Raw genomic sequence first — 12487 nt, 5'->3', positions numbered from 1 at the left:
AAACGTGTGAAGCGAGGTAATACAGCATTACTTCTGCGAAAATTTATTTTTAAGCAATGTAATGGGTTCTCTAGCTGTATTTACAAGGCAACTTTTCATATCAATAATCACTTCTGTTGTTTTACTTGTACTTAGAAACACTTTGAAGAGGACCAGTACGAGGGAAATCGACAGGATGGGCGCCGTCTGTTAAAGTCAATAGCCCTACATCATCATGGACTGTATTTTCGAAGTGAAAAACATTGCTAATCTGTATTTGACTGTCTTAGTTTCATTTACGGTTTTTGTACGCGATATGTATGCAGTGTTGTTTATTTTTTCAATGTAGTTATCAGTGTTCTAATGGTTATTTATAAAATGTTCTGTACTCGCCATCGATGTGTTTGGCTGATGCGACGTATTCGATGGTAGCGGATGTATTCTGGCTGGATATCTTGATCAATATTACCCGCGGTTGCGTTTTCTTGTTTGCATTCTTGTTTTCGATTTATATTGTGTGTAATAAGGTTGATGTACTCACTTGAACCCCCCCCCCCCATGTAATGAATAAATAAAAAAAAACTCTCACTAACCCGAATTGTGTGTCGAGCCTACCTTGCGAATATTTTTTTTATCTCGTCTTTCAACATAACCTTCAGGCGCCACACAGTACATCTAAGTTTTCATGTACATATCCCTTTCATGATTGATTGTACTAGACATTGTAAGTAAATGTATTTAGAGCATCGTTTGGTTTCTTGTGTGTACTACGCAAGATTTACACAGAGAAGTTACGTTACATGTTTATCTACAGCACTAACTAAACCTTATTTTCACATCGCCGTTATTTTTACACCAGCTTAATCCTGTCAGCACACAGTTTTGTGGGCAAAAAAAAGCAAAATTGCGCGTAGATATCGTCAAATAATTGGAACGAACGCGAAGAGCACGCGCAACGCAAGGGAAACTAACCGCCGTGCGCGACTGGCTGGCTACGGTAAAGGAGGCGTGACGTGTAAACCAAAATACCACAGCGAAAAAGAAAAACTTCCACACACAGGGGGTCGCAAACCTTATATACCAAGCATCGAAGCGCAAAAAAATTGTGCGTATTTCAAACATACACATGGCATAGTTAAATGTAATTGAATTAGGCAACTTGGGGCATGTTCCCGGCGCCATACATTTACGCCTTCGACGAGTTAACGGCTATTGGTTATAAAGATGTGCAGATGCGATACCGATAAAAAAATACTCATCAAGGCAAAGCACTTGGAAGTGCGCCGCGAGTAACACTATTTATGAACGCAAGCGTAGCTGAGTCTCAGCTCATGTGACTCAATATGGCGGCGCCAGCGGGGTTGTCTCCACCCTGGACGGCGGCGCTGGGCATCGAGGCACCCTAGGCACCCTACTTATATGTCGGCCGCGACGGCGGCTAGCAGCCGCAGTGCAAGGGCGCTGCGTGGAATGCGATCGGCCGCGCGCGCAGCCGAATATGCAATAACAAAAAATGAAAGCGTCGCAATATATATTCTCGCTCGTGCATGGCGGTAAATGGCGATAGAGTAGCTATGCTAGCCCACGGTGTAAGAAGAACAGGTGATCCGACGGAAGCGCGCGGCGTGTCTCACTAATGTTGGGATGCCGCTAGGTGGCGCACGCGACTAGGAGGCTGGGCGTCGGGGGCTTGGGGGCCGGGGGTACACCGTGGCCGGGGGCAAACATACCCTGAGCGCGCGGGTCTCAGCTGTTTCAGCCTGCATTTTTCAGAGCGCCTTTTAGTGTTAACGCTCTCATATTGAGGTTATTATCTGAATTTCCCAAAAGCTTAAAGAGTTATTTGAGAGTGTCGCTAGGCTTGCTGCATTTTTAAATCAAAAGCGTATATTTCGCTCAAAGCGGCGCTAACAGTCCGCATTTTTGTTGGAGCAGCTGACAATTCATTTTGCAAGTTACGTTTCGATGACGAGTTGCTATCTGTCGTCACTATACGCTGCGTTCCAGTTTTCATTTCTCATGCGAAAACAGTGCGTAGGGGAGTACCGCGTACAATGTCCTCCTGAGTGTATATATAAGCGCTTTCGCGTAATGCGGTGAACTGTGCTATCATTGTTCTGTAGACTCAAACAAAAATTTAGTTTGAGCGTTTCCCATACAGGCTCCGTGCATAGTATTGGGTCCATAAAGCACCAATTTAAAGGCTGTTTGTTTTTTATATGAAGCATGCGGCACCTTGCATGCGTATATCCTTATACGCATGTTCCTTAATAAAATATTCATGATAAAATACGCCGATCGTTTTCTTGCTTTTTTATTCAAAATTACGAGGAAGCAGAAAAACAAATGAAAGCAACTTGCAAACCAACAGAAAGGAAGTCCATCGATGTAGAATATACATACCCAGCTGTGACATTATTCCTGGCGAAACGTATTTTCAAAGAGCGTGTTGAAGTTGATTCTGTCGGTGTTGCCGTCATGTGATGCTGCACTGAAGTCCTGAATTTTGTGAGGTCTTGTAGACTGCTGAGCTGCTATGGCTAACGTTTCCTTGTCCACACGAGAAGTTTCTTGAGCTCTTGTCTCTTGCATCACATATACTTTTACATGTGGTTCTTGTAGTTCACTGCCTTCAGGCTTTGATTTGCGCTTGTCGTCAGCTGCAGAGTCTGTTCTGTGTTGGCTTCGCTATTCTGGTTATGGCCGTCTTCTATTGGCACGTCAGTTGCTAGCTCCTGTAACTCGCGATTCACTACATTTGGCTTTCTGTTTCTTCTTCTTAGCTTGTACTTTCTGCCTATTGCTCTTTCTTTCGGGAGCGCTTCGCAGGCGTCAGTTGTCACGGAACACAGTTCTTTGAAAGTGTAGCGTGAAGTAGCCGGAAAATGAGTCGGCACAGCATCTCTAGCTAGATAAGCTCTTCGGGTCGTGCTGGCTAAAACAACTCCGTTGTGCATTGCCGTTCATGTTTTTGACACGTACATTGGGTCGAAGTGCTTTTCGCACACGTAATCCCCTGGTCGCAGGACTCGGTCTTCATTTGTATAGCATCCCGCCATGCTTGCACTCGACTCGTCTCTTTAGGGACACTGAACATACATACTTTGTCTTTGCACGAGTCATATCCACTCTAGCAGTTTAAAACGAAACACTTCTTGCCCATAGTCAGGCTAGATCCGTCGCCGCCAGGCAACATCGCGGCTCAAACGGCAAATCTCTCTTCCCTTTCTTGCGATCAAACGGATTCGTCCTTTGCCATTATGTATACCACGGGTACACTTCATTAAGCGCTCACCGAGAACAAGGGTGACTGATTGCTCAACGGTAAAGCAAACGTTGCAAAATATTAAGAAAAGATAACTTATCGTCTGCCCGCACCACTTTTCTGCGACTGCTTCCAGACGTTGTCAAACGCCGTCTGCGAGATCCAGCAACGCGACCGCAACGCCGGAGACATTATCGTCTGTTTCGGCGCCTCAGGGATTTCAATTAGTATAGTGGCACACGTAAAGAGTTAAAAATTTTGTTTTAATTATTTTAAAGGCGCTTTACGTACAGTTACAATTATTTACACGTTCGAATTTCCCGCTTTTTCAGCCTCCTAACGTGTGCTGCCGCGCAGCGGTGCAGACGTGAAACTCCACCATTAGTGAGACGCGCTGCGCAGCAGCGGTCGCCGTGTCGTCGGATCACGTTCTTCTTACACCGTGTGCTAGCCCTTTCGTAATTGAAAAGCGCCAAGGTAACCATCCGATGGAGCGCGCGTCAATGGTAGAATTTTTGTAGCTTGCTTTAACCGATTTACTCCCGCTGACACCTTATGGAACGCAAAGCAAGAAAATTCCCAGTGGTAACTCGGAAGTAAACATTTCATTTTCGACACACTGCTTGCGCAAACAACACATTTTTGAAGAGTAGCTGAGAACCCATTTAAACAAACCATTCTCAGTCATCGCTGATGCTTGGCTACACGACGCACCTGAACTGGTGCTTTCTTTTTCATGAGAACAAAAACCACTTTGTTTAAATAGTTCACAAGCAGTTCAAACAGAACGTTGTCAGCCTCTGCTAAGTGACGCGCCTGAGCTTCAGGTGCTTCTTCTTTTCCCGGGAAGATTCTCTTTCTTTGTTGAGTGTCTTCGTGTAGAAGTGCAAACGCGTGACCAACAAGAATTTTTTAACCTGGTTGGTGAGGCTGGGGCCATGCTGTGCACATCCTAGTATGACGTCGTTTTTTGCAGGCAGGAGACAAGCTCTTCGAAGCTGTCACTATGCAGCTCGTTATAACTGAACCACATCGTAAAAGTGGTTTCAAGGGCGTCTACATATGAGAACAGCTTCTCCGAAGGGTATATGAGGCCTCCATTGTCGCAGAACTTAGTGAACATCGCCAGCTGTTCGTAGGCTTCGTCGGCGGAAACAAGGAGCTCGTCAAAGCATTCCTTGCACGCAGTCTTCAGGATTGTTTTGCGTGCAACATACCCTGCCATGTAGAAGACTAGCCGGAGTCGCTCATCTTTTCAGGGTACTCATGGTCGGGGAGCATTGTGGACTTTTTTATCATCTAAGAAGCTTCTTCAACCTTGCCACTATCCAGCAGTGCGTTCAGTTCTTGGCTTGCATCCTCACTACTCAGTAGAAATGTTAGATCGCCCCCTTTACAGTTGCCACTGCTAGGAGCTTTGACCAAGTCGTAAAAACTAAGGCAGTTCACGGTGAGCAAGAATTGGGCAGGAGTGGGATGGTCGTTGCAACCAGAAAATTGTCTAATGATACCAAACAATTTCTCGAGGCAGTCTTAGCTCACATGGCACGTTAGCAGGTACTTAAAGCGTTGCTTCTCATGAAGGTACTTCACGAGATCAAGCGTGGCCTGAAGGGTGACCCTTAGCCCCTCGGCAGTGCTTGCTGCAAGAAATCCTGCTGGTGAAGTTTCCGCATGAGCCTCCCATCGGTTTATGTAGTCTAATACATCCTTGATGTGCCGTTCATGTGCAGAGTCAGGTTTCAATCCTTCGGATGGAATCCGTGATGTCATTGCTTTTACTAGCTTCCACATCAGCAGAACAAAGGCTTGAGTTGGTGAGGGGTCACCCCAGTGGTCCTTTATTTGCTTCTTGTAGAAGAACAGGCCACGAAGCACCTGCGGACTGAAAAGGTGGAATGCCAGGTTTACCTTCATCTTTTCGAAGATGTTAGGGCTCACGTGCGCAAGAGTGATCTTAGGCATCACTTTAAGGGTAAGTGGACACTGATCGTCTTTGTGTGCTGCTCTAATGAGCTCAATATAAACAGAACCTTCAGGTGTTTTGTACCTTGCTTTAAGAAGGCCATTTCGAACGCATTTTATCAGGTGCGGAAAATCCGAAATGAAGAAGAGGCGTCTTCCAGTGTCAACAGGATGTGGTGCAGATGGCTTTATAGACGTCGAGGAGTCAGAAATTTCAAAAATGCGCCACATTGAACGGTTCCATGAAGCTCCGTTCGCCGTGATATAATCCACCTTCAGCCCAGCCTTTTCTGCGAGCAACACGGCTTCTATTAAGATCTTGGACAAAAGCGGAGCCTTCACATTTCCCCTGGAAGCGAAAACTCCGAGTATCTGGTACCAGGAACCAGTGAGAGGCTGAAACATGATCATGAGACCATGATCGCAGGGAAGATGCTTGTCGCTTTCCTGTGCGAATTTTCCCAAGTCCACCAGGCCTTCCCCTTTCCCTCCTGCGCCAACGTTCACGAACTCTGACAGCTTCATTTCATCCATAATCAGGCCGCCGTGGCATTCGAATTCCTCCATGGATTTTGTTTTTCTTGCAATCCCTGTGATAATAGCAGGGTTGAAGCCAGACCCACTCTTTGTATTTCCGCATGTGGACCTTCAAAAAGCTTCTGCCTGGGAGTATGAGTATGGGAGTATGCCTTCCCGCCGGACATGCTTGTAGAGCCTCGGGCTTTTCATTCGAATTATTACGCAATCCAGCAACCAATGCGGATTATACTGCATACCTTTCGTTGATTTACGGCGAGCGGCTTGAAAGCATTCCATAACAGCAAGTCTTTGCTTCGGTGGCAGGGCTTTTAACCGGTCTGCAAGGACGCCCTCTTCAAGTTATGCACTTTGTCTCTTCAGTTTCTGAACAGTGTCAGTGTAAAGGCACAGCTTGGCTTTCAGCCGACGAGTGGCTTGTGCATGTGCTCTTCTACGCTTTGAAATTGCTGCTGCTGCGGTTGGGCTGCGCTGTTTTCTGGACCTTTGGTTAAGAAGAGCTTTCCGTAAATGCTTACACGGAACGCATGGCTTGCCTTCAGTGGAGACGCCCTGGCATTTCTGGCTCGATGTGACCGTGTCTGAAAGCACAAGCTTCTTTTTGCCAACCACAAATGAAAACTCGTGTATAGTGCCAGCGCCCGGACAAATGCTCATGGCATCAACTCTTCTGAGAAGCAGTGCAGGGACGTCACATGCTACATCCTGCTGCTGCACTCCTTTGACGAAGACATCCTGCGTCACAGAGCCCACCCCCTGTGAAAACAGAACTTATCTGCACACAAGACGCGCTTATCCTGCACAACCTGACACACACTGTAAGACACAGTCAGAGGCGAAACACTCAGCGTGTGCGTTCCCCATTCAGCTGAGGGTAGGGCCAAGTCCTCAAATAAAATTGAGCACGACGGGTCTTCGATCTCATTACCCTCAGGCAAGCGGTGGTCCCCCACACTTTTCTCGCTGGGTGGAGCTGGGGCTGCACTCCTTGCTGCGCGTTTCCTGCTTGCTGGCAGTTTCTTCGAAAGGTAATGCGGGAGATTAGGAAACTGCGTTGGCACAGCTCCCGGAAGCAACAAAGGCCTACCCCTTTCAATGCGGACAATTTCGTCGTTCATGGTGTGCTCGAAGTGCGGGAGATATATCTTTCGTCGAAATGTAACTCGCACACTGCGGAGTTCCCCTCGAGCTGCTTGTCAGCACGTGGGATCGCTTTCCACCACTGCGCAAACATGGCATCTTCCTTTGGAACGCCAAACAACGATAGTTTCTTTTTGGAAGACCTATAGCCTGTCGTGCATCCAGGCACAAAACAATGACTCTGTTTTTGCGCCATGAGCATATAGGCGTGCTGCAGCAGAAAAAACACCGAGCGCGACTTCCCACAGGTCAGGGCGCACGGCGTCACTGACGCAGCCGAGCCGGCGCGGCTCGCATCGGGCGACGTATAAATAGGGTGCCTCGATGCCAGCGCCGCCGTTCAGGGTGGTGGCATCCTTTGATCGCCCCCGCGCCGCCGCTTTCTCGCTGCGACGCCATCTTGAATCACAGCGAGCGGTTGCGATTGCTTGGTGCCGGTGCTTAGTTAGAGACACAGTGCCCGTGGATGCTTCGCTGACGCTTCTACTTGCTGGACAGTGTTCAGCTTGTCAAGTGCACCGAGTCGACATGACGGGCTGTTGTGTTCCAAAGTGCACCGGATCGACGCGTAAAGGGCTTCGTTGTTTACGCTTCCCCCGGGACCCAGAGCGAAGGAAAAGATGGGAAGCCCAAGTAAAGCGGTATCACTAGAAGGCAACGGATAGCTCCTACATTTGCGAGTAAGTGTCAAGAAAGTTTAGACTATCGCACCATGTTTTTCATTTAAATAGGAAAGTATTCTCTGATCCTCGCTCACGTACCTACGTTCGCTCACGAACTAAGCACTGCACCGATGCTGTCTGAGTAGCCTATGGTTTGCGAGCGCGCGTCGCATAGGCTTTTGCCATTTTGATCGGCGCAGTCTATGAGAGTAGTACCCTTATTTTAAGGACTGACGAAAATGCTTCGCCGCGAAATAGTCTTACATTAGCTACAAATCGTCATGTAAACCACCTATTTTACTTTTTCACGGGAAGCACACATCGTGTGTCTCTTGTTTCTTTTTTTTCTCAGTTTCTTTTTTCGCTACTGGTTATTTGGGACTAAAGAACGCAGTGCTTTTTCTGGGGAGAGCTGCTGTTGTGTACGGGGCAAGCGAAGCATTGTGATTTTCTCTGATTTCTCAGCAGATATCTTGCGGATCTCAGGTTGTTACGTTATATAGCTGATTTTTTAGACGAATATATTTGTAGCGTGGTGCTCGTAAGCCGATGGTCATTCGTGCTCATTCCCGATCGTAGTGGGTACTGTGACGGTCTTTAAATGCCTGTGCACGGTATGCCCAGGTGAAGTCGAGTTAAGGGGCATCATGGGACCAAAATGTTTCGGCGCTTTCTGGCATAGTGTCTGTTGTAGCCTGTGCATTTCTTCGAAACGTGTGAAGCAAGGTAATACAGCATTACTTCTGCGAAAATTTATTTTAAGCACTGTAATGGGTTCTCTGCATTTACAAGGCAACTTTTCATATCAATAATCACTTTTGTTGTTTTACTTGTACTTAACACTTTGAAGAGGACCAGTACGAGGGAAATCGACAGGATGGGCGCCGTCTGTTAAAGTCAATAGCCCTACATCATCATGGACTATATTTTCGAAGTGAAAAACATTGCTAATCTGTATTTGACCGTCTTAGTTTCATTTACGGTTTTTGTACGCGATATGTATGCATGGTTGTTTATTTTTTCAATGTAGTTATCATTGTTCTAATGATTATTTATAAATGTTCTGTACTCACCATCGATGTGTTTGGCTGTTGCGACGTATTCGATGGTAGCTGATGCATTCTGGCTGGATATCTTGATTAATGTTACCCGCGGTTACGTTTTCTTGTTTGTATGCTTGTTTTCGATTTATATTGTGTTTATTAAGGTTGATGTACTCACTTGAACCCCCCCCCCATGTAATGAATAAATTTAAAAAAACTCTCCCTATCCCGAATTGTGTGTGTCGAGCCTACCTTGTGAATTTTTTTATCTCGTCTTTCAACATAACCTTCAGGCGCCACACAGTACATATAATTTTTCCTGTACATACCTCTTTCATGATTGACTGTACTAGACATTACTAAGTAAATGTATTTTGTGCATCGTTTGGTTTCTTGTGTGTACCACGCAAGATTGACACAGACAAGTTACGTTACATTTTTCTCTACAGCACTAATTAAACCTTATTTTCACATCGCAGTTATTTTTACACCAGCTTAATCCTGTCAGCACACAGTTTTGTGGTAAAAAAAGCAAAATTGCGCGTAGATATCGTCAAATAATTGCAACGAACGCGAAGAGCACGCGCAACGCAAGGGAAACTAACCGCCGTGCGCGAGTGGCTGGCTCCGGTAAAGGAGGCGTGACTGTGTAAACCAAAATACAACAGCGAAAAAGAAAAACTTCCATACACAGGGGGTCGCAAACCTTATATACCAAGCATCGGAGCGCAAAAATAGTGCGTATTTCAAACATACACACGGCATAATAAATGTGATTCAATTAGGCAACTTGGGTCATGTTCCCGGCGCCATACATTTACGCCTGCGACGAGTTAACGGCTATTGGTTATAAAGATGTGCAGATGCGATAGCGATAAAAAAATCCTCATCAAGGCTCATCACTTGGAAGTGCGCCGCGAGTAACACTATTTATGAATGCAAGCGTAGCTGAGTCTGAGCTAGTGTGATTCAATATGGCGGCACCACCTGGGTTGTCTCCACTCTGAACGGCGGCGTTGGCATCAAGGCACCTTAGGTATAAACGTCAGCGCGCGCCCCCTCACGGCTCCCTGCCGGCGGCTTCAATGCCGCCCATAGGCGCTGCCTGCAGCTCGGCACACTTCCCCATTCTAGCCACTGTACTTTGGCGCGTTCCGGAAGTTAGTGCGTGCGGCGTATGTGTGCGGGTTGCGTGATAAGTTTGCTGCGTTTTATGTGCCCATTTTTTTATTAAGATGTTTCTAGTCACCTGAAAAGCCGAGGTTGGATGGTTCAGACACAAGTACTGTGTTGTGATTAATAATTAATTGCACAAGTGTTGCGCTTTGTATTTTAGTACATTTTTATGTAAATTTTTAATATATTTCTACAAAAGATAGTGTTTCTTGACTATTTTATTTCATAGGTATCTCGGGTCATTTCATGCCAAGACTGTTCCATGACGGCACACCGTTTCAAATTTGTTTGATAAAGTAAAAGTAGGCACAGTGAGAAACTTTACAGAAAATTAGGTTTCATAAATACACCGGAAAGTGGAAACTGTGCTATTGTCAGAGTGGTTCTATTTAAGAAAAACTATATATTAACATATGTTTGTAGTAATGGTTTATTTTGCTATTTCAAAACAGTAACAATCAAGAGGCAAAAGTTTGCTTAAATTCAGAGTGCAACAACAGTTCTCGCGCAAGGCAGTGATGTGCTTTGTTTCATGTACGCATGAAATCTCATTTCTTGCAAATTCTTTCATTCGAACTTGTTTTGCGGCACTAAAAAATTTTCCTCATGCCAGTTTCATTTAAGTCTTCCAGCAGGTAACTAATGGCCACTGTCTATCAGATAAAAATCTTAAGTAGTCAAAGTGAATAAATTGCTTGGTATGTAATGACCTGCCTAGGAACCTAGTAAACATGGCAGAAAACGCAACTGGATCGTGCAACAAGTGATGCAGCACAATAAACTGCTGCCATGGCACAACTTATTGTAATTACCATGTCGTTTCAGAGGTAGATAACGTTTTGTAAAATGGGCACACACCATTTAACCAATAACTAAGAGTCTCAGTGGGGTCATTCAAATTGTGCCATGATTATTAAGTTACTGGCTACCAAATAGAGAAAGCAAGTACATTTGAAATGTTATTTACTGTAATGCTTGTATATAATTTATTTTCTATTTATTTCAATTTTGAGAATGTTTTACATTATTGCCACGCAAACTTTACATCTCTAAGTATTCAATTTCGTTATTGTATCAAGCTGCTGGCAGTTTGTAGATTGTGTTAGGAATTTTTTGTTCTGAAGGCACACATGGCTGTACAGCTAACAAATGTTTGGCTTCAATAAACAATTCATCTAGAAAAAAATGCTTTTTGTCCACATCAATTTTGAGCTGTTGATTTTGAGTATTGATTTTGTGTGTTAAGCCAATTTAAAAACTGGCATAATGGTTCTGCTAGCAGCTCTACAGTATGTTTTATTACAGGTTATATCTAAAAGTGTAGTTTTGATCCCTGGGTGACCCAGGTCTGCAATAGATTAGTGCCTGCATTTAAGTTTGCCCCTGTCCTCTAGTATGCAAGGACCACATCAATATGGCATCAATGGTAATGCTATGAGACTCAACGTAGCTCAGCGGTATTTAAAGAAAAGTCTAGTGCAGTTTTCAACACTACTCACCGAGCAGCATATTTCAGTGGGCTCTCAAGTGATTTCAATAGTGATGTTCAACACTGCTCCAATAATATTTAAATGGTGTTGCACTATTGACTAACATTGTACGTTGGGCTTGTTGGTATAACGTAATGGAGGCAAAAGGCGTAGTGCATCAGAAACAGGATACAAGAGGAAGAACACAGACAACACACAAGTTTGGCGCTTAACGTGTATGTTGTCTGTGTTCTTCCTCTTGTGTCCTGTTTCTGATACGTAGCACATTTTGCCTCCATCAAGCAATATTGACGTTTAACGCTCATCCAATAAAACTTCAATGGGGTTTCAATATTGATGTTCAACAATGCTTCAATAATATCTCAATGGAGTTTCAATATTGATGTCTAATACTGCTCCAATAATATTTCAATGGGGTTTCAATATTGGCATTTAACACAGTTGCAACATTATGTCAATGGGATTTCAATATTGGCATTCAACATATTTCAACAATGTCTCAATAGGTTTTCAATATTGACATTCAACACATCTTCAACAGTTCTTCAATGGGCTTTTAATATTGGAATTCAACATGGTTTCAACAATCCATCCATGACTTCTCAAATTGAAACGACCCAATGATGTTTCACCCAAATGTTGCAGGCCAATTTTCAACACCTGTCAACAATTTCCTCAATAATGGTTCAACAAAGCCTCAATGTGCTTTCAATGCTATTTGTTGACATTGGCCAATGACTTTTCAACAACTTTTCAACAATTTTTTGGGAGGGATATATAAACCATCTTTCCTCACCGTCCCTACCAGTTTAATATGGCTGATTTTGCTATGCGCAGATACTGGTCAGCTTGCGTCTTTTTGTTATTGGTTTACGGATGAAGCCTGACCATCCTGCCAAAGTTTACAGTAATTCATGTCATATACTGAGCAGAAGGTTTTAGTCGAGGATAACCAGCTTTTATTTTGTAGTTAGTCTCGCATTAAATTAAGAGCAAATCACCTGATCTGCTAGTGGACACCAGCCAACAAGGCTCTAGATGTGTCAAGCTCTAAATATGTAACGTGTCTAGCAACAAACCGCAACTATGTAGTACAAAAATTTGATAGCTTATGGCTTTTTCTTGGAGGTAATTGTACATTTTTGCGGTCCGACAATGTACATAAAAGGAAAGTGGACAGCAACATTTTTTAAGTACGCCCCACATACTGATTGCAATGAAAGCATGAAC

General features: G+C 44.4%; 2 protein-coding genes and 1 pseudogene across 3 annotated transcripts in view; 1 reads left to right on the top strand and 2 right to left on the bottom strand.

Annotated features, from left to right (window-relative positions):
• LOC125942958 (uncharacterized) overlaps nucleotides 1-12487 on the top strand; it is a 773958-nt gene that overhangs the window by 579415 nt on the left and 182056 nt on the right. The gene's annotated exons all lie outside the window — the stretch shown is intronic.
• Nucleotides 1-12487, bottom strand: part of LOC125942222 (uncharacterized) — a 343209-nt gene that overhangs the window by 196619 nt on the left and 134103 nt on the right. The gene's annotated exons all lie outside the window — the stretch shown is intronic.
• LOC125942220 (uncharacterized) lies at nucleotides 3986-5830 on the bottom strand (annotated as a pseudogene).

Source organism: Dermacentor silvarum, chromosome 1 (genome assembly GCF_013339745.2).
Source record: "Dermacentor silvarum isolate Dsil-2018 chromosome 1, BIME_Dsil_1.4, whole genome shotgun sequence".
Taxonomy (NCBI): Eukaryota; Metazoa; Arthropoda; class Arachnida; order Ixodida; family Ixodidae; genus Dermacentor; species Dermacentor silvarum.
Note: the sequence above shows the minus strand (reverse complement) of the source record. Positions and strands in the feature narration are given on the sequence as shown.